The sequence below is a fragment of the Bufo gargarizans genome, chromosome 2 (assembly GCF_014858855.1).
Source record: "Bufo gargarizans isolate SCDJY-AF-19 chromosome 2, ASM1485885v1, whole genome shotgun sequence".
Taxonomy (NCBI): domain Eukaryota; kingdom Metazoa; phylum Chordata; class Amphibia; order Anura; family Bufonidae; genus Bufo; species Bufo gargarizans.
Window position 1 is genome coordinate 163624517 of NC_058081.1, and position 21605 is coordinate 163646121.

At 42.8% G+C, this 21605-nt stretch overlaps 1 protein-coding gene across 14 annotated transcripts in view; it reads right to left on the reverse strand.

The window, feature by feature from the left end:
* The window catches only part of MYO5A (myosin VA), a 160722-nt gene that overhangs the window by 113096 nt on the left and 26021 nt on the right, over positions 1-21605 (reverse strand). The window lies entirely within an intron of this gene.

A 21605-nucleotide genomic window follows, 5' to 3' on the forward strand; every position in this document is an offset into this window, starting at 1 on the left:
TGAATGAGATTGAGATCTGGAGAATTTCCTTGAAAACCCCGCTGTGATCCCATTCTATAGCTGCATTGTGATCCTTGGTCACGTTTAGTAGTCAAGATAGTCGTTTGGCCCCAGCCTAAAAATATTGAAATTTACACTAACGTGACCAAGTGATTTTAACATGGACCATATATTAATCATAGAATCATTTCTGAGATTTTGCAGTTAGTACAGCAAGTGCTTGAGCCCTTTCATTAGAATGTCACAGGCAGCTGCCCAGGCGACTCCATGGGAAATGTCCCCTTCCTCACAACCTTATAAAAGCTAAATAACTGAATGCAGTAATACCGGTAAAGACTAAAAAATCTTACCACAAAGCTCTGGTAATTGCATATAATAAAAAGGACTGTAATTTACAGATTATTAAAGCATCTAAGAACATAAACAGCTTATAAAACGCAAATATGTCTGACAAGTTGAGTAACGGTAAATAGTACCAGAAGAGAACGCTATAGACCCTCAGGAACATTTGTCACAAGATAGACCGGTCATAACTAGCTGATACGTCACTGTGCTCACAGTTGGGATGATAGCAATCTTATCATGGCTGTTACAGATACGGACAATACGGTTATGGTGGATTTACACAGGGCGAGGAGCAGCCGATTATCAGCGTTCCTTCCCGACAGTCGGCTGCTCGCTCAGTGAAGCGCTGTATTTACATGCAGTGATCACCTCCACAGTATGAGGATGAGGGATCACTACTGTCATCACTTGTCCCTATACAGAATCATTGTTTCTGGGCAGCAGATCACTGTTTAGCCCGCACAATCTGCTGCCCAGAAATGATAATTTACTTGGATGCATGAACCACAGTTTCACAGGATGAATGAGCGTTTCGTTCATCAGATGATCTGCAGCGCCAATTATCGGGAATGAGTGTTCGTATGAACGTTTGTCGCCAATCTGCCTGACAATCGGGCTGTGTAAACCTGCTATTAGTAGTCACCATCTATAGGATTAGTAAATCTGCCCTAATATTTTTAATATAAAAGATATAAGGGTTTACTATACTGATTAATATAATACTACAGCATTTATGGTCATGTGAGGTCTCTGCAGCCGTACTGTGTAAAGAGGGCCATGCGGTTTGAAGACTGGGGGGCCAGCGATCGTTATCTTCAATAGAGAAGTATATTTAGTGCTGGTACGTACAGTATTTCTATATTTACTATTCCATACGATATTTCTATATTTGCCGGTATGTAGAGCATTTCTATATTTTTATTGGTATTAACAGTATTTCTAGATTTACCATTCCATACAGTATTTCTATATTTATGGTATGTACAGTATTTCTAAACTTCACAGTCCTAAAAATCTTCTGCAACTTTCCCTAAATCAGAAGTAATGTTACCAAGAGCCAGGACGACCGGGGCCTTTACTAGAAGGGGTACAGCACTCACTCGCTCACTGGTGGCGTTTTCTTGTTTTTCATCCCTTCCTCTATATCAGGCATCCTCAACCTGCGGCCCTCCAGCTGTTGCAAAACTATAACCCCCAGCATGCCTGAACAGCCTACAGGTATCAGCCTACAGCAGGGCATTGTGGGAGTTGTAGTTTTACAACAGCTGGAGGGCCGCAGTTTGAGGATGCCTGCTCTATATGAACAGTGCATCCCTTTCAGCTGAAGACAAAGAGCACTTCTGCCTTGTGTCCCCATGTCATGTTGCAGATGGGAAGTGATGCTGCATATCAGCCCCTTTGTATCACGGTCAACAAAGGAACTAGCAGAGAAGATGCATGAAATAATGAGGTCTAATCTCTGATGAACATGTGCTGTCTGTGTGTACATAATCAGAAGACTCTTGTGACAGAGGAAGAGGTGATGAAATCATCTCACGACTCCCAGGCTACTGCAGTGTCACCAGAGGCAACGAAATCTCACAAGCGTTCAGGAAACACTTATCCCATGCATTACAATGTGGTCTACAGTTAGCTTTCATCATAATATGCAGAACAAAACAGGTATAGGAACCAAAGTCAAAGGGGATACTAATACATTGTACAGTATAGAGGGAAACAAGTCTACCACCATTTTCTTGCGCAGTAATACATTTAAAAGGGTTGTCCTCCCCTAGTGACTGGCCATATCGGTGACGTGTTACCCACCATTTTATGCAGACACCCCAATGTGGCCAGACCCAGCCGCAGGTATTAGCGAGGATACTTAGGATTGGTTATGCCATGCAGTTTAAGTCTATCAATGCATTCCATATAGAAAAAAGAAGATATAAACACAGACCAACTTTGTACAGGCAGCCTGCAACCCTGGCAGACATTTATCAAAACTGGTGCCAAGAAAAAAACTGCCTTAGCTGCCCAACCAACGCTTTGAAAAATGAAACAAAATGCGATTGGTGGCTATGGACAACCAAGCCGGTTTTAGGGGTTCTCTGGGAAGGATTTAAAATGGCCATCAGCAAACTGTCCTAGAATATGAGCACGACTGGTTGCCACCAGTAGCAGAGCTACTTAGGGGGGTGAGGGGCAGGGCCTCACTCCACATTACACTGCTCTACTACAGATGGTAATGATGTGATCCTGCCTACGATATGTCAGGCTGAGCAGCCCGACATGAAAAGTCACCAATATGTAGTATATGCAAATGTTGGGGCGTAGTGTGTAGTAAGGCCAAGTATCCTCACCCCTCTAGACAGCTCTACAAGTGGTAGCAATCAGTCCTGCTCACATTCTAGGACAGGCTGAAGGGCGTCATTTTATTCCTGGAGAACCCCTTCGGTACCAGTTTTGATAAAGCGTTTATCAGTGAGGGTGACTTCACATGGGCAATTTTGCTCTTTATAAAAAGGTCAAAATTATGAGTGAAAAACAAGAAGAAAAAAAAAAGGATAAAGTGAAAACCACCAAAGCCCCAGAAAAGGGAACCAATACGGTGCATTACTTCTCTAACCTTCTGGGGACACTAATACAAACAACCAATATTTTTTTTAACTTTTGTTTATATAACTGAAAAAGATAATTAAAATAAGGTGGGAAAAATTAGTGGTGCCATCAATGGTTTCAAGACGAAACAAATTACTGGTGAGCAATTTGTGTTTTCCTCTCACCTATGACAGCACCAATACGACAAAACTATCATAGTTACCAACTGCTCCGAACTTGGTGGGAGTGTCCCTGATTTTTAGAGACAGTCCTGGTAAGTTAAGGCTGTCCTGGGCTGAAATAGGTGTTGCTAATATAAACCCTGCTCATAAGTGGGTAAATGCAACCTGTAATGTCTTAAAAATGGTATGAGGGGAGCTTCAGGTGGCAGACCTTGATATCTGGAAGAGAGAAGCATCCACCTAATCTCCCCAAGTGTTAGAGACTGCCAATCTTGGACCAAATTATCCTTTCAGCATCCAAACCAAAATATGAAGATGAGCTGGTCTGGGATGCAATAGCAATCGTTGGGGGGGCTCCAACACCAAACTCTATAGCTTCATGCACAAGGATCTCTTTGGCCATCTTGGAGTCACTAGAATTACATAAGTTTTATCGTCTCTTATCTTCCTCAGAATCCTGGGTATGAGACAAATAGAGGATAAGGCATAACTCGGCTCCCGACACCAATTCTGAGCTAAAGCATGTATCCTTAGTGGAATGTCCTAAGGATTCAGAGAAAAAAATAAGTCTGTTTACTTTCCTATTTGCCTTTGCAGAAGAAGGTTAACACAAACTATGGCCAAGCACCATTCCCCCTGGCTGATCCTTGTTCTGCTGAGGAAATCTGCTAACCTGTTGTACTTTCACTTTAGCTGAACTGCAGATTGCAATCACTTTACCTCCGATATCTGAAACATATCTGGCTAGCTCTGATAGTGAGGGAATCCCTGGATCCCCTTGATGGTTTTAATAAGAGACTGTTGTCATATTGCCCGAGTAAAAAAATAATAATACTGGAGCTACCACCAGCTGGATTGATTTTATTGTTTTTAGCTCTTTGAAGTTGGAGAAAGAGTGTAAAGCTTTCAGATCCCAATGGCCTTGTTTATTGACCCCTGAGGGAGCCCCCCAACCTCAAGGGCTGGTAACCATCAGGATTACCAACGGATTCTGAGGTGACCAAGGGGAACCTGAAGATAAATTCTCTGGTGTTGTCCATCATAGCAGGGACATTCAGGCTGCAGATGAGAGATGAAACTAGTTGTCTAAAGTATTTGGGGCACCTTATAGGGAAAACATGTCTGCTGTCAGCCTTGGAGGAGGGTACTTTTTATGATAAAGGCGCGCAATATCAGATACTAGGGGTGATTCACAAAATATGGTGGAAAGCCAGGTCTATGGCTAAAATATCGGGGTATACAGTATATACACCAATATGGCCGAATTATATGTATAAAGAAATAGGAAAAGTGTCAGAAATAAAAGGGTGGGAGAGGTATGGTCTTAATAGAATGGTTCAGTTATTCTCTAATAATACTCTGAAAGAATTTGCACAACTACAACTAGAATTTAATATACCACATAACTCTTTTTATCTCTATCTTCAGCTACGGCATGCTATACAATCGCAAATTGTTATTGTAATAATATATTGTTTTTATAAAAATCAAATAAAAATTATCTGATTTTAAAAAAAAGTATTTGGGGAGCCTTTCCAAAAATTTTGAATGTCAGACCTAATACAGACATTGCTTCTATGAGAGAACCAATGGAGGAACAAATGAGCCAGACTCTGCTATTAGGCAATTTTTGTCAGAGGAAGAAAGCACCTTTGAGTCAAAGAAACTAACTGAATTCCCAAAAACAAACTTTTGAAGGACTCTACTTGTTCCAATTTATCTTCCATACCAAACTCATTAAGGTGGTGCATACTGTAGGAACCGCAGGTCCCGAAGAAGATACTGTTCCGAGTGGGAAACTATGATAAAGTCGTTGAGATGAGGGATTAAAGCGACTACCCTCATTCTGACAAACTGCTATCTCTACAATCAGTTTGGTAAATACCCTTGGGTCTTTGGCTATTCCAAATGGAAGGGCTCTGAAATGGAGACGCAACAGCGAACCTCCTACCCAAACTGCAATTCTCAAAAACCTTTGGGAATCAAAATGGATTGACATGCGATTATAAGCATCCTCTAGATCTAGAATAGTCATAAAAACATGAAACAATCTCGGAAGAAAAAAGTCAAAGCCGACAATTGTTTCCATTTTGGATCTCTTGCAAGAAAGATTTGTTTAGCCTTTTCAGACCGAGAATAACCCTGAATGAGCCATTTGGTTTCTTTGCTAACAACAAGTGGGAGTAAAAACCCTTTCCTACCTCCTCTGTGGGAACCAGACAAACCCCCCCCTTTCTTTAGAAGGGGGGAAAAATTAAAAATCTCTGACTTTAAAGCTATTCTTTTACCCGGGTCCTTGGGGCACTCTGTCTACACGGAAGAAAAATTGTAGTAGGGAGGACAATTCTATTCGATAACCCATTTTTATGACATCTAAGGCTACTTTAACACTCGCATTTTGTGCGGATCAGTCATGGACGGATCCGTTCAGATATTACAACCGCCTGTATCCGTTCAGAAAGGATCCTTTTGTATTATCTTTAACATAGCACAGACGGATCCATCTTTAACACCATTCAAAGTCAATGGAGGACGGATCAGTTTTCTATTGTGCCAGATTGTGTCAATCCATTGAGCCGTTTGGCTCAGTTTCATCAGACGGACACCAAAACGCTGCTTGCAGCATTTTGGTGTCCATCTCCAAAACGGAATGGAGACTGAACTGATGCATTCTGAGCGGATCCTTTTCCATTCAGAATGCATTAGAATGCAAACTGATCCGTTTTGGACTGCTTGTGAGAGCCCTGAACGGATCTCACAAATGGAAAGCCAAAACGCGAGAAAGTAGCCTAAGGCCTCATGCACACGACCGTTTTTCGGGTCCGCATCCGAGCCGCAGTTTTTGCGGCTCAGTGCGGACCTATTAACTTCAATGGGGCCACAAAAGATACGGACAGCACTCAGTGTGCTGTCCGCATCCATTGCACAGTTCCGTGGCCCCGCTAAAAAAATATAGCATGTCCTATTCTTGTCCGTTTTGCAGACAAGAATAGGCATGTCTACAATGGGCCACCCGTTCTGTTAATTGCGGAAGGCACACAGACTGCTTCCATTTTTTTTTGTGGATCCGCAATTTGCGGACCGCAAGAAAACAGCACGGTCATATGCATGTAGCCTAAAATTTACTTGTTCCCACAGATCTTTTCCAAGGACTGAACAAAACTGCATAATCTGTCTCCTACTGTACTTCTAGTATCATTGCTGCTAAGTCTTGGGTTTACTTTACTGGGAGAACACCCCAGATTTGTAGGGAATATATCCTTCTCCCTTTGCTTTTACATCTGTCTCTTAAAGAAGCCTTGTGACTTATGAAAGAAACCGTTGAGGCACTAATAATCATTTCATCCTATCAGAAGCCTTATCAAACATGCTGTCTAAGGAAGAACTAAAAATGAAAAGTCTAGGCTCCTCACAAGGGACCGCACATGACCTATATTTCAAGCCCTGGTCCTCCTTCCAAGAATTTAACCAAATAGCTGTCCTCACCACAATTTTAGGGACCTATATAACCAAGAAGCCACTATATAAAATGTCTAAGGCTGGGTGAAGCAGATTCCCATGCTTTCCTCTTTCATAAACATCTGTCTTTTTATCTAATGGGTCAGCCAAGCAGCCCAAATCCTCTAAGGGAAGGACAGATCTTTTGACAATCTTTGCCACTGGTGGATTGACAGAAGATGTCCCACACAGAAGATACTGCTTCATCAAATGGATATTTCTCTTGACCATACTAGGGACAAAAAAAATAATATCTGGATTATTCAATTCCTTCTTAATTAAAAGTTGCCATATTACTGAGAAATTATGTAGTCCACAATGGGTTTAGATTGTTTGACATCCTACAACTGCATGGTGGATCAGACCACCTTTAAGAAAAGCTCAGTTTCCTGAGCGAGAAACAAAGCCTTCCTTGTCATATCAGTCCCTATGTGACTGAATATGCCTCGAGTCCACATCATACTCCTTCCTTTGGTGAATCACAATCCAATTCCTTGCTACGACTTCCACTTGAAGAATGGGGGAAAGTATTCTTCCAAGACTATGGAAGCTTTCACCTCTGACCTCACTATGGCTTTAATACTTTGAGATATATTATGAGATTCTCCAACAACCAGATTATCCACACACAGCTGACAAATAGGTCTGACATAGGACTGTGGTTGCTTTTACAGATTCCACACTCATGTTTAGACTTGAAAGAAGCATTCCTAGGAGCCTTTGCTACATAAAATACATAATAAAACACAGAACAATTCTGCAACATTAATATAATTTAAAAAATTATCTCACCCATAAAAGGCATAAATGAAACCCGAACTTCTCAGGACTAGTACCAGGCTGGTAGGTCTTGAGGCATCAGAAGGGTTGGCTGGACCAGAATCTATCTGCTCTGACATGACTTAGATTAGCACTGGGATCAGTGTGGGGGAGCTTTATCAATACTAGCATACCCATACGCCAGTCTTGCTCTCCATACACTGGCATTAGATGCGCCTAATTTATTAAGATGCAGATGTCCTGCGTCAGAATCTGAAGTCTACGCTAGTCAGGGGCTGGCACAGACTTCAGCTATAAACTTACGCTAGTTTCTGACGTAAGTTATAGTAAATCCAGTGGGCCATGCAAAGCCCAGCCCCCTCCCACTCAAGTCTTGTGAGAAGCCTAAAAAGTCGCAAATTATGGCGCTAGTATGGCAAGCAAGCATCATAATGTGCAACTTTTTTATGCCACAATAGTGGCGTAAGGGGATTAGTAAATGTCCCTCTGTGTGCAGGACGGGGCTGGCTGCCCTTCTCAGTTGTCAATTTATAACACACTTGGCTCTCCACCTTCAAGAGGACTCCGTAAGCATACAGCTTTCCTAAACTAGCCCAGCATGGGACCACCCTGGAGGTGACATGAAGATGCCTGAAGTGATGTCTTGAGTGGTCCTGTGCATGCCCAGAATCCACCAAAAAGCGACCATCTTGGTTACACTCGTCTACACTGCACGGCATGGAGACCAAGCAACAGATACCACTAGACTAGAGGAGACACATGGCTCCCATCACAAGGAAAGGGACTGGGGGAAAAAAGGAAAATCAAGGCAGCTCCCACAAGAGACTTACACAGCTACAGGATAGGTACCATATGGCGTAGTAGACCTGGACTTTCCCCAGCCCCCAGGTGTGAACTTTCCATAGATCTTCTTATTGATCTAGAGTTCCCTCAGGACATCCTCTCTGGAGGACAGGGAACCTGAACTGACGTGTTTTGGGGGTGTGAACCTTTTTACCTTCTGTGCGGTCATGGGTAAGGAGAAACAACGCATGTGTGTGCATAGACAAGCGCTGCCTTACCCCCATACAGCAGAGTTGAGCAGGCCATTATTGGGAATTAAATGTTTGTTCCCGATAATTGCCTGATTGTTACAGGAAGTAAAAGAAACATTTATGTGAAGCAATCATCTCATTTGTATGGGGAAAAGCAATCAGTAGAGTGATCATCTGTCTCCATGCCCATTAATTGCATCTGAGCAGCAAATCACTGCTTAGACAGCACAATCAGCTGCCCAGAAGCGATAGGTGAACACATCAGCAATGTATTCACACAATGAACAAGCGTTTGCTCATTCATCAGATGATTGGCGGTGCCTTTACACAAAGGCAATTATTGGGAAGAAGTGCTCCTAGCTTCATAACTGCCCCGATCATTGGTCTGTGTAAATAGGCCTCTAGACTAGGAGATCATTATATTGGTTTTGATTTGGATCCCACAAAAGAGTGTCTGGGCAAATCTCCAACTCTGAATGACTTTCACTCAATCCTAGTTTAAATATGTTTCACTTATGTTAAAAGGAATTCATTTACCCATAAAAAAGTAACACATGATTACCATTTCATTACAACTAATTTTTGGCTTTTACAGTGTCATTTAATGTTACCATATTTTAATGTTCATGTTGCACCTGCATGATAGATTAAAGTGATGTAACTTGCAATTAAGAGAACTTATGCCTTAGGGATATGGCATTAAAAATACCGCAATGCCGGATCAGTCCTTAAAAGTGTGAAATCCGGAGAGACGGATCCGTTCTTGCAATACATTTGTAAGACAGATCCGTCTACAGATGCTGTCCATTTGCATACAGATTGTCGGAACTGCTTGCCGGATCACACCGTAAATAACGGCTGTCATAAAAAAAAAAAAAAAAAAGGGGAAAATGTCCTATTTTGTCAATTTTCTTGGCCTGATAGCCCCTTTGAACTGTATGTGGACTATTTATAAGGGGTATTTTTCAGGAGGGGAAAAAAAAAAAAAAGTCATTAGAAAATGTACCTTTCTGCCGTTTTTTCATCACTGTCATGTTTTGTTCTGTATGGAGCAAGGCGTTTTTTTGTTTTTTTTAAAGAACCCAACCAAAACACGTATTGTGGAACTTACTGCTTCTAGGGAAGAATATTACCAACATAAACCATGATGGAGGGTGGTTGTACAAAACCACAGGAGACCCCACTCTGTGCCACCCATACATGCTACCACTGTCTTCGATATATATTCATGCTTTGGGAGTCCTCTGTCATGAGGATTATCATCATTGAAACAAGCGACATATGGGAGAGAAAAATTGAAGTACTTATTTTTAGGTAACTAGCATACTACATGTAGCCATGTACCCTTCATCCGATCCTTATTATTATCTCAGCATGTAATTACCCAAGAATGGGTTGTGAGCTGTGATAACCGAGATGTCATTTCCGAGAAGCACGTTTCGGTTGGAAAATCACCTTCTTTCTGTAAACGAACAAGGAATTCTGTAGAATCTATTAGCTCATTTTGATACCCGTACATCTGCCTTGGTCCTCTTACTGCATTACAAACAGCTATGAGTAAAACCAAAGCATGTGCTTGAAACGCTAAGCGGAATCTCCTGGATTTTTCCTTTTTTGTATTGTTGTCTGAGGTTTTAAATACTGCATTTAAAAAAAAATTATATTTCTTTATTGATCTGAATGTGACCGTCAATCCAAGGAATTCTGTATGCTGTACCTGGCCTCAGGAGTGCTGCCGTGGACATAAGCACCGGAGAAAGGAGGCGAGCCGCCTATTCTTCCCTCTTTATCTTTCAGTACAAATAGGCTGAGCAAGCATTGTAGAAGCACTCTAATCAGTGACTGATGTAGCTGCCGGGTGGCCAGGGTGAAGTCATGCGACTTGTCATGTCAGACCACAATCAGGGGCAGAAACAAGCATAAGAGAGTCAAATGAGGTGACTGAGCACATGAATGGTTTGTGAATACTACAAAGAATACTTAAATAAAAAAATAAAAAAAACATGGCTGGAGTGCTTCTTTAACCAACTTGTATAAAAGGGAAGGGAAATGACTAAAGACCTTAGGAGACAGTATAAAGAAGTCAAAACATACATAAACATCAATAAAAACAATTATGCAAAAAGTTAGATGCTACCTGTAAGGTGTACTGGCCACAAGGATTTATGTAACCCTAATAGAAAGAAGTAGCAGAGAGAGAAGCGAACTGAATGGTAAGACTTATTTTGATAATGGATGAAGGGTAAGAGGCACCTTTACACTGCCCAATCCAGCAGATGATTGTTGGGAAGGAAACGTTCCTTTCCGACAATCACTTGCTCGTCAGTAAAGGAGACCGCTGCTATTACGTTGCTTTTATCTGCCTGATGCTCGGACAGTGTGAAGGGGCCTTTAGCTGACTACGACTACTCAAGTACACCACAACCAGATAAAGTTTGCGGTACACTAAGGCGCTCTGCAAATTTACATTGGCTTGTTACAATATCAACCAGAGAAAATACTCCTTCTGTATCTACTGAATTCCTCTATATAGAGAAAGGGAGGTTGTACAATCTATGACTATCATTTTTGAAGGGCTTTTTCAATACTTTGATACTGGTGGCCTATTATCAGGATCGGTCATCAACATTAAATTGGTGGGGGACCACCACCGTGCACCCCCACCAATCAGCTGTTTCAGGCAGCTGCCGATGCTCTATACAGAGTATGGAGCCAGAAGCATAAGGTTCTGTCCAGTGTTTAGTGGCGTTGCCAACCGTCCAGAAATTTCTGACAGTCCGTAAAAATACGTGACTTTTTTTTCCTTTGTCCACTTAAAAAAAAAAAAAAAAAAAAAAGAAGGTGTGCGCGTGATTTTTTTTGAGGCTGGTGGTACTTGACTAGATTATTTTGGTGACAATTATCAGTTTACAGCCCACAGTGGCAATTCTTATCAGTACAATGAGCTGTAGACATGCATTACTCATAATCTTTATCATTCATTCTGGTTTTCCAATTTGTCAGTAAATTTTATTGGCTGTCCTTGATTTTAGGATAAAGTGGTCCAGAAAAAAGAAAAATTCTGGTTGGCAACCCTGGTGCCGGCCCAAAACAGGGGATCAGTGGGTGCCAGGTGTTGGACCCCCAACAATCTGATATTGATGACCTGTAATGAAGATAGGCCATCACTATGTAAAGTACCGACAACCCCTATAAAAAGGCAAGAGGATGTACTGCTGCTAGGCTAAAGCAAATCGAGCTTCAGATCATAGATCCGAAGTAGATTCATTCAAAAACTTAGTTTTTAATGCTGTTTCTGTACAGCATTAAAATGTATTGGCTCCACGTAGGCAAAATTCATATATCTCCAGAAGCCACGGGAGACTTCAGTGAATTACTTCAGTATTCCTAAGTGAAGTCTTTAAAAACATTTGAAAATAGGAATCCGAAGTGGGCCTTGGTACCGAGGTACCAGCCAGTACCAAAGCAGACGTTGGATTCCTATTTTAAAATGTTTTTAAAGACGCAGATCGGAGTATCAAAGTAAGTCACTGAAGTCTTGCTCGATACGAATTTTGCCTACACGAAGCCAATATATTGTCCTGCTCCATACAGTATAACGAAGTTTTATGCGAATCGACTTCGGATGTTTCATCCGAAGTCGATTCGCTCATCCCTAATTTGTACCACATGAATGCATTGACACAATATGGACATAGAAATGGCCTGTGTTGTCCGTTTCTTGCAGAAGGAAAATCAGACACAGTTGTGTGAACAAGGCCTGTATTAGACCAGCAGATGAGGCTGCCGATTGTCGGGAAGGATGCGTTAATTCACAAGCAGCGATCTCCTCCATAGTATGGGGAGGAGCGACCGCAAATGCCATCACTCTTCCTTACACCGACTCGTTGTTTGCCGGCAGCAGATGGCGATTAGACAGCACAATCTGCCACGACAAACGATCTTTCAGTCGGCAGCACTTTTACACAGGTAGATCATTGCTAACGAGCGCTCATACGACCTGCCCGACTATCTCCTGGTCTAATACAGCCCTAAGGATGATCTTAGGCAAATCCATACAGACTCCTTCATTCCTTTGTAAGAAATGTGAGATTGCTCTCATTTACCTGCCATGTGTTCAATTTGGGTATAAAAGAGTTTTCTATTTTGCTGCCTTTGAAAAGAACAGGAATAATTCACACTCCACGTTCACAAGTCACATGAGGTGAAGCATAACCGTTTCTTCTGCATTCAGGCAGGTGCTCCAATATTCTACTTTTATCAGCCTGAGCATTCCCAAGGGAAGCGGCACCGCCAGAAAACAGTCTCTATCCTACCTGCTAGCCCTTTAGATTAAATTCACACCTTGTATAGAAGAACACACTTTCATACACTAGAAGGATGGGACTTTCTGTAGAGCCAGAAGCTCGCATCAAAAGTGTGTTCTTCACATCATTAAATTACTGTTAAGCCATTTCCATGTCACCCCAAACAACAACTACAGCAAACGGAAAATGAATGGAACGGAGAGCGCTGTCCGTGTCTATCAATCTGAAACAGGACAGTGGATTATTAAAGAGGATCCTATAGGCGCAGGTTTGCAATTGGGTTATCACTTCCGATTCACTTATTTTTGCAGATTTTGCATGGAGTACTATTGTACACAACGTGACCTGCACTACGTGTATTCGGTGGTGCCAGGTGGAGGGCGTGCAAGGCCAAACAAAAAATACCACGGCACTCAATGGAGGCCGCCTCAATAGGTTTGCTTTATTTTACGCAAAATCCAGTGAAGTCCAGAATACTACATATGATAATAGTATGCAGCCACTCAAGAATAGGGACGTTTCAGTTTTAGACTACCTTACTCAGCAATATGGGTCTGTGCCTAGTGTGAAGCAGTTGTGGAAATAGTGGACCATGGTAGTGCAACATTCTGGACCTCACTAGATTATGTGTAAAATAAAAGCAAACCTACTGACACAAGCTTCCATTGAGTGCGATGGTATCTTCTATTTTGCATGCAATACATGTGTTCAGAACATAAGTGACTTTGTTCAGCTTGGCCAGGAGAATCCGGAGAGGAGCTGAGCCGAACACTTCTCCTGGTGCCCACTTGGTATTTCATGCTGCCCTTGGTTACGGCAGCATGAATCTACAGTACTAACAGCTTCGACTTAACCAAAGTAAAATAACACTACTGCCAAAACCACCATTCAACATGTACAAAAATTTGAGGGCACGTGATTTTGGAGGGTGCTTCAGGAAAACTCTTTCCACTATGGTGGGGGGGGGGGGGGGGGGAACAAGCCTTTACAATCATAAACCTGTGTGTATGAGATGGGGCTGGGGGGGGGGGGTACATCCACCAATGTCAGGTCCTACCCACTGCAAAGTTTCACTTTACCAGTGGAGAACCCCATTGTTTTTGCCTTGACCACACTATACAGTGGGGAAAATAAGTATTTGATACACTGGAGATTTTGCAAGTTTTCCCACCTGTCTGTCATTTTTATCGTAGGTACACTTCAACTGTGAGACGGAATCAATTTTTTTTTTAAAATAATAATCCAGAAAATCACATTGTATGTTTTTTTTTTAATAATTAGTTTGCATTTTATTGCATGAAATAAAACATTTTTAAAATAAAAGTATTTCATCACTTATCAACCAGCAAGAATTCTGGCTCTCACAGACCTGCTAGTTTTTCTTCAAGAAGCCCTCCTACTCTGCACTCATTACTTGTATTAATTGCATGTTTTCATTTGTTACCTGTATAAAAGACACCGGTCCACACACACTCAATAAATCACACTCCCACCTCTCCACCATGGCCAAGACCAAAGATCTGTCTAAGGACACCAGGGACAAAATTGTAGACCTGCACAAGGCTGGGATGGGCTACAGGACAATAGGCAAACAGTTTGGTGAGAAGGCAACAACTGCTGGCACAATTATTGGAAAATAGAAGAAACACAATATAACTGTTAATCTTCCTTGGTCTGGGGCACCATGCAAGATCTCGCAGTTTGAAGTTCACCAGTGACCATCTGGATGATCCAGAGGAGGCATGGGAGACGGTCATGTGGTCAGATGAGACCAAAATAAAAAAAATTGGCATCAACTCCACTTGCTGTGTTTGGAGGAAGAAGGATGAGTACAACCCCAAGAACACTGTCCCAACCATGAAGCATGGGGTGGAAACATCAAACCCAAACTTTGGGGGTGCTGTTCTGCAAAGGGGAGAGGATGACTGCACCATATTGAAATGAGGATAGATGGGGCCATGTATCGCGAGATTTTGGCCAACAACTTCCTTCCCTCAGTAAGAGCATTGAAGACGGGTCGTGGCTGGGTCTTCCAGCATGACAATGACCCGAAACACACAGCTAGGGCAACTAAGGAGTGGCTCCGTAAGAAGCATTTCAAGATCCTGGAGTGGCCTAGTCAGTCTCCAGACCTGAACGGCAATGTAGCTTAGTAACAGCCCCGAAACCTGAAAGATCTGAAGATCTGTATGGAGGAGTGGGCCAATACCACTGCTGCAGTGTGTGTGCAAACCTGGTCAAGAACTACAAGAATCGTCAGACCTAATTGCAAACAAAGGTTTCTGTACCAAACATTAAGTTCTGTTTTTGTATTGTATTAAATACTTATTATACAATGTGATTCTCAGAATTTTAAATTTTTTTTTAGATTCTGTCTCTCACAGTTGAAGTGTACCTACGATAAAAATGACAGACCTCTCCATTCTTTGTAGGTGGGAAACCTTGAAAATCGCCAGTTGATACACTTATTTTTTATTTTTCCCACTGTATGTGCCCGCATTGCTCATGTGAAAGGGGCCTTAGGGGGGGTCATTTACTAACTAGTATACGCAAGTTAGTTTCTCAGACAGGATTGACACAGGACACTGCATAACCCAATACTAACCGCAAAGTGCGTGCACAGAATATATTAGGACCAATGTAAATACATACGCTGCTGCTAAACATGCCCTATTTTTTATGTTGCTTTAATAAACCTATGTGCATGTCAGTTAGGAAGGAGGTTAGGAAAAATTGCATTTTGTCTCCGCAGCTTGTGCGCATGATTCTGGAGCCCTGTTATTTCATGCTGTGTTTCCGGTGTCTTTGGAAGAACATGACTCACAGACAGAACTAACAGAGGCTGACACCATTAAAAGCTCACTTTACTACTAAGGTTACGATGTGCCCTCAGAGCATCATACCCGCCAAGCCAGCTATTCTGTTACTTCTGCAAAGAAAATATTTCACCGATATAAGTAATTGCTCTTTTCTGTCTGAAGCTTTTTTATATTGTTTGTTACATGGACAGTTGTTTTTACATGCTGTCACCTTGCCAAATGTGCATAAATTACGTATGTGGTTGTCATCTGTTCATTTTCTGCAGCTAGTACTGCTGAGGCATGAGCCGTTCACATACATTTTTATTCTTTTTTGTTTTTTTCATATTCAGTTTTTATTGTCTAATAATATTAACAATTTTATTCACCTGACCCTGGGAAATTTCCAATATGGCTCCCTTACAACATAGAGGATCATCGCCCAAATTTCACACTGCATCTGCCTACTGGGAAAGCAGTGTAGCACCACTGTAAGGCCTCTTTCACACGACCGTATGGATTTTTCAGTATTTTGCGGTCTGTTTTTTTTTTTTACAGATCCGTTGTTCTGTTTTTTTAGTTTCCGTTTTGTTTTTCTGTATGGCATATACAGTAATTACATAGAAAAAAATTGGGCTGGGCATAACATTTTCAATAGATAGTATGTGTTCCTTTTTTTTGCGGACCCATTGACTTGAATGGAGCCACGGAATGTGATTTGCGGGCAATAAATGGACTAGTTCTATCTTTTAACGGAATGGAAAAACGGAACCGGAATGCATACGGAGTACATTTCATTTTTTTTCTGGAACCATTAAAAATGAATGGTTCCGTACACGGCCCGTAAAACGGAAAAAAAAACGGTCATGTGAAAGAGGCCTAAGGCTGAGTTCACATCAGCGTTCTGCATTTCCGTTCTCCTGCTCCGTTATAGGAGCAGGAGACGGAAAGGACGGATTTGGCACATACCTGACCCAAACGTGCACAACTTTTGTCTCCGCTTCAAAAATCTTCCTCTGAGCAGAAACCTATAGGGTCAGTTCGGCTTAGTTATGTGCCGAATCCGTCCTTTCCGTTCTCCTGCTCAGAGAAAGGAAAGGCCGAACGCTGATGTAAACTCTGCCTTATGGAGCTCAGTTACTTTCTATTGCTGTAACCTACGTTGCCCATACACGCCAGGCATCCTTTAGTGGGCAGTGCAGGATTGGCTTTGCTGGAATTTCTGTGAAAATTCAAAAGGGATTGATGGTTGTAAATGGTAAAACAGCCACTTGCCCCTGCTACCTCCATAAATGTGATTAGTGGCTGAGTACATGTTCTGATGACCATCAACCATAAAACCCTGTACAACCTAAAAGCATCTTGAGCCTTGGAGAAAAATGTCTGCTGATGGATGGTATTGGAGATAAGGCATTTTGGTTATTCGAGAAACCATTTAAGTGCCCTTGTCTGCCAGAACAAAAAAATAAAATAAATCTTATCCAGTCACATGGGATTGGTAGCGTGTGACTCAGACGGGGTGTGGAAGGCCAAAGGAATGTGCAAGTTCAAAAGAACACGTGGAAACATACTGTCTGTTCCAAGAGCTGTGTGATCAAACTTTAAGTACCTTTAGGTTTTTGACATAAGCAAATATTTTGTATAAAATAATGCTGATAATAGGAGTTTTTTTTATGCTTCCCTTGTGCCACAAAACATGAAGATGTACAGTGGGGAAAATTATTTGATACATTGGCGATTTTGCATGTTTTCCCACCTACAAAGAATAGAGAGGTCTATAATTTTTATCGTAGGTACACTTCAACTGTGAGACAGAATCTAAAAACGCAATATTGCGGAAAATCACATTGTATGATTTTTAGATAATTAATTTGCATTTTATTGCATCAAAAAAGTATTTGATACAATAGAAAAACAGAACTTAATGACAATGTGAACTAAGAATACAGACATGGAGAGCGGCGCCCGGGGATCTCACTGCACTTACTATTATCCCTGGGCGCTGCTCAGTTCTCCTGCTATGCCCTCCGGTATCTCCAGCCACTAAGTTATAGTAGGCGGAGATTTCAGTCACTAAGTTATGGTAGGCGGAGTCTTCCCTTGTTCTGCTCTAGCGCTGGCCAATCGCAGCGCAGAGCTCACAGCCTGGTTGGTTATTTTCTCCCAGGCTGTGAGCTCTGCAATGCGATTGGCCAGCGCTACAGAAGAACAAGGGCAGACTCCGCCTACCATAACTTTGTGACCGGAGATACCGGAGGGCATAGCGGGAGAACGGAGTGGCGCCCAGGGATAATAGTAAGTGCAGTGAGATCCCCGGGCGCCGCGCTCCATGTCTGTATTCTTAGTTCACAGTGTCATAATCTGTGAAAGGTCCTCTTTAATATTTGGTACAGAAACCTTTGTTTGCAATAACAGAGGTCTGACGTTTCCTGTAGTTCCTAACCATGTTTGCACACACTGCAGCAGGGATTTTGGCCCACTCCTCCATACAGATCTTCTCCAGATCTTTCAGGTTTCGGGGCTGTCACTGGGCTACATTGCCTTTCAGCTCGCTCCAAAGATTTTCAATTGGATTCAGGTCTGGAGACTGACTAGACCACTCCAGGACCTTGAAATGTTTCTTACGGAGCCACTCCTTAGTTACCCAGGCTGTGTGTTTCGGGTCATTGTCATGTTGGGAGACCCATGACCCATCTTCAATGCTCTTACTGAGGGAAGAAGGTTTTTGGCCAAAATTCTGTGATAATATGGCCCCAGCCATCCTCCCTTCAATACGGAGCAGACATCCTGTCCCCTTTGCAAAACCGCACCCCCATGCTTCATGGTTGGGACAGTGTTCTTGGGGTTGTACTCTTCTTTCTTTCTCCAAATACAGCAAGTGGAGTGGATACCAAAAAGTTCTATTTTGGTCTCATCTGACCACATGACCTTCTCTGGAGCCTCAGACCAAGGAAGATTGACAGTCATCTTGTGTTTCTTCTATTTTCTAATAATTGTGCCAGCAGTTGTTGCCTTCTCACCAAGCTGCTTGCCTATTGTTCTGTAGCCCATCCCAGCCTTGTGCAGGTCTACAATTTTGTCCCTGGTGTCCTTAGACAGATCTTTGGTCTTGGCCATGGTGGAGAGGTTGGAACGTGTGGACCGGTGTCTATTATACAGGTATTCAGGTAAATGAGTGAAAAGTAGGGGGGCTTCTTAAAGAAAAGCTAGCAGGTTTGTGAGAGAAAGAATTCTTGCTGGTTGGTAAGGGCTCTTTCACACTTGCGTTCTTGTCTTCCGGCATAGAGTTCCGTCGTCGGTGCTCTATGCCGGAAGAATCCTGATCAGGATTATCCTAATGCATTCTGAATGGAGTGAAATCCGTTCAGGATGCATCAGGATGTCTTCAGTTCCGGAACGGAAAGTTTTTTGGCCGGAGAAAATACCGCAGCATGCTGCGCTTTTTGCTCCGGACAAAAATACTGAAGATTTGCCGCAAGGCCGGATCCGGAATTAATGCCCATTGAAAGGCATTGATCCGGATCCGGCCTTAAGCTAAACGTCGTTTTGGCGCATTGCCGGATCCGACGTTTAGCTTTTTCTCAATGGTTACCATGGCTGCCGGGACGCTAAAGTCCTGGCAGCCATGGTAAAGTGTAGTGGGGAGCGGGGGAGCAGCATACTTACCGTCCGTGCGGCTCCTGGGGCGCTCCAGAGTGACGTCAGGGTGCCCCAGGCGCATGGATGACGTGATCGCATGGCACGTCATCCATGCGCATGGGGCGCTCTGACGTAATTCTGGAGCGCCCGGGAGCCGCGCGGACTGTAAGTATGCCGCTCCCCTGCTTCTACTACTATGGCAACCAGGACTTTAATAGCGTCCTGGCTGCCATAGTAACACTGAAAGCATTTTGAAGACGGATCCGTCTTCAAATGCTTTCAGTACACTTGCGTTTTTCCGGATCCGGCGTGTACCTCCGGCAAGTGGAGTACACGCCGGATCCGGACAACGCAAGTGTGAAAGAGGCCTTAGTTGATCAAATACTTATTTCATACAATACAATGCAAATTAAATATTAAAAAATCATACAATGTGATTTTCAGGATTTTTTTATTTTTTTTATTCTGTCTCTCACAGTTGAAGTGTACCCATGATAAAAATAACAGCCCTCCCCATTCTTTGTAGGTGGTAAAACTTGCAAAATTGCCAATGTATCAAATACTTATTTTCCCCAATGTATGAACGTGGGACCAACACAGATGCCTTCAGCTGCTAAGTGCACATACAACAGGTCAGCCAGTGTCATAGGTACAGATCTGCTGACAGATGCCCTTTACCTCAATCAGTAGAAATATGAAAAGTCAGTGCAGCCTAGGCCTTACTAGATACAATGGGACACCATGCTACAAAATTTGCCGGTAAAAAAAGTGACTGAAAAAAAGGAAATGTGAATTTATTATTTGCATTTTATTATTTCAGTTTTATTTGCATTTTCAATTGTAGACAGAAAGATATGTAAAATAGAAACAAGAAATAAGAGCATTAGAAATTTAGCTTCAACTGGTTTAAATTTTCATAAATTTTGTAAAAGAAAAAAAGATGTATTTAACCAGCCCTGTCGCTGCACTGGAAATGACTCATTTTATGATTTTAGTCATGTCAGACTAATGACATCATCATCAGACAGCATTATAAAGAAACTCAACGCTTGTCTTAGGTTTAGTAGAAAGGCCATGATTATCAGAAAATTATACTTAGAGTACTTTCACACTAGCGTTATTCTTTTCCGGTATTGAAATCTGGTAAAAGGGTCTCAACACCAGAAAAAAAACGCATCAGTTTTGTCCCAGTGCATTCTGAATGGAAAGCAATCCGTTCAGTATGCATCAGGATGTCTTCCTTTCCGTCACTTGTACGGTATTTGACCAGACAAAATCCTGGAACACTACCACACCTGCCGGATCCGGCATTAATTTCCATAGAGATGTATTAATGCTCGATCCGGTACCAAGTGTTCTGGAAATTGCCACGTTGCCGGATCCGGTTTTCCGGAGGAGGAACTATTTTTGCTTTTGATCTTTGAAAAAAAAAAAATAAAATAGCTGTCCTGGTGGGGTTTGGAGAGAAACTCCCCACCGAACACCGATGGCAAACGGGAATAGAAACTAAGCCAGGACACCCGGAAAAGGGAGCAAGTACCTTCCTAAAGCATCCCCAATCCTCGCCCTGACTCCTATCCATATGAGCGGACCCAGACAGTAGGAGGGCTCATACAGAGTGGCCTTAGTGAGACATAGTAAAAACGGGACGACATTGATGTCTCACTAGGTGGCCCTCAATAACTGGGCAGATGGAATACCCAGGACAGGAGCATAGCTCCAGCACCAACAAAGGCTGGAGGACAACTAAACTCCAGGCTACCACCAACAGGCAATATAAGCACCTAGTTACCACACCCAGCCAGGTAGTTAACCCTACAAGCAGGGCCGGTGCTACCATAAGGCAGACCAAGTGTCTTCTTTAGGGCGCACCCTAGGGGAGGGCGAAAAAAATGAACTTTTTTTTTAATCACTAACTTGTGAGTTGCGCCACCGCCCGCCCACTCCAGCCTGCGTGCGCCGTGCGGCCCTGGCCCTCCGTCACAGAACAGCACCAGCACGGCATGTGACATGGAGGGAGGGGGGAGAAATGTGACATGGAGGGAGGGGGGAGAAATGTGACATGGAGGGAGGGGGGAGAAATGTGACATGGAGGGAGGGAGGGGGGAGAAATGTGACATGGAGGGAGGGGGGGGGGGAAATGTGACATGGAGGGAGGGGGGGGGGAATGTGACATGGAGGGAGGGGGGGGGAAATGTGACATGGAGGGAGGGGGGGGGGAAATGTGACATGGATGGAGGGGGGGGGAGAAATGTGACATGGAGGGAGGGGGGGGAGAAATGTGACATGGATGGAGGGGGGGGAGAAATGTGACATTGAGGCCTTGAGGGGGGAGAAAGTTGACATGGAGGGGGAGAAAGTTGACATGGGGTTGATGTGACAGAGGGGATTATGTAAAAAGGATGGGGAGAAATGTGACATGGAGGGGGAGAAATGTGACAT